Source organism: Lupinus angustifolius, chromosome LG19 (assembly GCF_001865875.1).
Source record: "Lupinus angustifolius cultivar Tanjil chromosome LG19, LupAngTanjil_v1.0, whole genome shotgun sequence".
Taxonomy (NCBI): Eukaryota; Viridiplantae; Streptophyta; class Magnoliopsida; order Fabales; family Fabaceae; genus Lupinus; species Lupinus angustifolius.
Genome location: NC_032027.1, coordinates 9,746,220 through 9,749,847, shown reverse-complemented (window position 1 = coordinate 9,749,847; position 3,628 = coordinate 9,746,220). Strand labels below are relative to the sequence as shown.

The 3,628-nt window shown below is 35.1% G+C and overlaps 1 long non-coding RNA gene across 1 annotated transcript; it reads right to left on the bottom strand.

Annotated features, from left to right (window-relative positions):
- On the bottom strand, positions 382-2,778 carry LOC109334096. Its single transcript, XR_002106059.1, has 3 exons — positions 2,200-2,778; positions 724-897; positions 382-641 (listed from the first exon to the last, which is right to left on the bottom strand). It is a non-coding gene; the product is annotated as an uncharacterized LOC109334096 (long non-coding RNA).

Sequence of the window (3,628 nt, the reverse complement as noted above, 5' to 3'; positions counted from 1 at the left end):
TCCTCCTGACCTTGGCACGATTTTGATGAAGACACCAACATCACCAAAAAGAAGAAAAGGAAGATGACTTATGAAGACAAATGAAGATAAAGCTTCAAGACATTAGATTAAGTCTTTGTAAGTACTTCTATCCTAAAACTCTTAAGTATATACAAGTATAATTGCTCAAACTATTTTTTAGAAAATGTGAAACACTTTGAAAAGACTTAAAACAATTTTCAAAAATAGTTTGTAACAGGTTACTTCATTGAGTAACAGGTTACATATGTGAGAAAAGAGTTATCCAACTGAAAAACTGATTTTGAAGCTGAGTAACCTGTGAACAATCAATTTTGTCCGGCCTCTTTACAATAATATAAAATTTTCAAAACAAGAAAAGAATAAAAACTTTGCATTTTATTGTCTCATAACAAACACACGTTGATTTACATTACTATACAACTATTCGTTTGTTTCAAAATGGGAAATAATCATAACACATTTGGATGAACAAATGAGCAACAATGTAGAAAATATTAATTTCCAGACTGCTCGTAGTCTAGGCATTTGTAGAGGACATTCCACTTTGTTGCTCCGTTCCATGTGGTTCCAACACCAAGAGCAGAGGCAAGATAAGTTACATGGTCTGGACTCACAGCATCCTGCATCATGTAGAGGGTGGAGGAATCAACGTCATTATTCAAACAAAATGGGAAGCGAACAACCAGTTTTTTAAATAAATACCTTGCAGAATCACGAAGAATGATGTGAAAACCAGAAGGCAAAATTGATGGATCATCATATAAAGATGCATCACTTGGAGTGAAAATGAGTTCGTCGAAGACAAACAGGAAATATAAGTTATGATTCATGTTCTAGCTTCAACCATATATTCTTCCATTTGTCATCAGTTGCAATCTGAGACATAAATGAAAGTTTATTAGCAACGACAATCAAAAAGTTCAGAGGAAATCATCAAGAAATTACAAACCAGAAAATACCCACATTCGGTTACAAATAACTATAATGAGCATAAACGGCAGCAATGATGAGCCACTTAAAAATGGCATTCAAACAGCACAAATGAGCATTATGAATAGTTAATCCTGAATTAACTATTTCAGTACACACAGCCCACATAATTGGTAGCAGAGAGACAGAAAAACGCATGATAAATAGCAGGAATATCAAAGAATGGAATATTCAGTTACAAACAGTCATAAACATCATGAATAAGGCAATTATTGAGCAATTGGAGCCATGGTGAGCTGCCAGAAACCTATCAGAAACCATTCAGCAGACTGAGGAATCTATCATCAGTTACATATGCATTAAATCCGCATGAATGAGTAATCATTAGCCAGTTTCTAAACACAAGAGTCAGTATTATTCCTAATTCTCAATAGGCAACCCAGGAGGCCCAGGCAGTTGGCTATAAAAGGCATGCTATGTCACAGACAGAAAGGGGGGAGATCAAAGAAAAATCTCATACATATACATACTGCGGAAATAGAATGCTCATACACTGATATCACACAAACATAAGCAATCAGAAGGATACTTTTAAGCTACCTATCAGAATACATTCAGGCATACATCTACAACAGAAGAAGTAGCACCCAGAGGAAAGTCGTGCATCATACACAACCATAACCAGAGCGCTACCTCCATACATCCAAGCAAACTCAATCCAAAAATAGGCTTGCGTTTCACAAGCATCATAAAGTGGCAGCATACATATCACACAACAGAGAGCATACACTCAGGTAAGCACTCAAACCATAAAAAATGCTATGTTTCATTCGATTCATGTTATAGACTTATATGCTTGAATCATAAACATTTTCAATTGATCATGTAAAACACTCATCGGTTTTGACAGAAACATACACATTTACACTCATATGTATTATGGTTTATTCCTAGTTAACCGTTTGCCCAGATCGGTTATATATGATCGATCAAATTCCGGCTGTAAAAGAATCAAATGAAAGAAGAGGATAAAAAAATCGTTACCGAAAGGACCTGTTCTTTTTGCATATATAACAACAACCATTCCCCAGAAACATATGTACTAACTAAGAGTGTAAGGCGATCATAAAACCACTATTTGCTTTATTGCTAAACAAATCAGGATTCCACACATCTTCATACGCACATCATCAACTAATTTTAAGCACTAAAAGATAAATAAAAGCAAATAAAAAGGAGATGCGATACCTTACGGGTTCTCCTCGCCTCAACCGCATGACCTATGGTTCCAATGGTCACCTTCTTCACCGATACTGTGATTCTCGCATTTGGGGATATTAGGAATCCCTTGAGCACCACAACCTCGTCCAGAAATCCCGCATGCAGGAGAGACTTGAGGGTAAGTCAACATCCCCAAATCAATCCTAACACTTTCGGAAATAATTAGTCGAGGAGAATAGCTGAATCCCCACCTTACTTTGGTGACCACCGCGAAAATAAGGACCCCAAATTGGAAGACCACTGCGACCCGAACCTCGAGCCACCGTACCCTACCATAACCACCGCGTCATCACCATTAAACGAAGAAAGAAGAAGAGTAGAGATTGCAGAAAAGGAGAAACGAAAGAGTAGGAGTTTACCCCTGGTCATGACTCCTAAGATGATTAGGCTCGTCATTACCGCAACTCGTTCGGGACCAGGATTGCCATCGTTCCTCGCTGCCATAGATGAAGATAAGAGGTGAAATGGGGAATTAGGGATTTTCTACCTGGGACACGTGAAAAGAAGAAAAGAACACGTATACCCCCCTTCTCATTTAATCCCAATTCTTTTTGTTTATCCTCACTTATTCTATTTCCATTCCTTATTCATTTGTTTATATTTCTTTATTTATTGCCTATGTAACCTTATATCAGATTATCCATAGCTAGCAATAAAGGCCTATTAGCTAGGTTATTAATTCCTAAGTCAATAAAGAAACGAAGGCATATCTTCATAAATTGTTTAGGACATGTATATACATGTAAGTATTAAAATATTTTATCACTAAAATTCTATATATAAATAATTATAAAAATATTAATTATGGAATTTTTATAGTAAGGTTATGGTTCGAGTCGTCTCTAACTTCTCTGAGAATGGGAAGAAGGTCTACGACCAACACCGTCTCTAAGCTATTAAATTTCTTATATCAAAGTGATTCATAACAGTTGTATCACCTAATTTCATATAGTGTCCCTAACTATTTTATCACCAAATTAATCATGGAATTGTTATAGTAAGGTTATGATTCGATTTGTCTCTAACTTCTCCGAAAACGAGAAGAAGGTCTACAACCAATGTTGTCTCTAAACTATTAATTCCTGATATATTTATAATTAATAAACTATTTTATTACCAAAATCCTATATCTATAAATAATTAGAAACTATTTTACCAAATAAATTTCATGAGATTTTTATAGCAATGTCACGGTTCGAGTCGTCTCTAACTCCTCTGAAAATGGGAAGAAGGTCTACGACCAATACCGTTTCTAAAACTATTAGTCTCATTGTATCGAAACAATTACATATTTTGAACAAAAATTCAAATTAACCAATTCAATAAACTAATACTTCTAAAACCTATTGGTATTTTCCAAATCATTAACAATCAACCAAAGTAAAAACAATTTTTA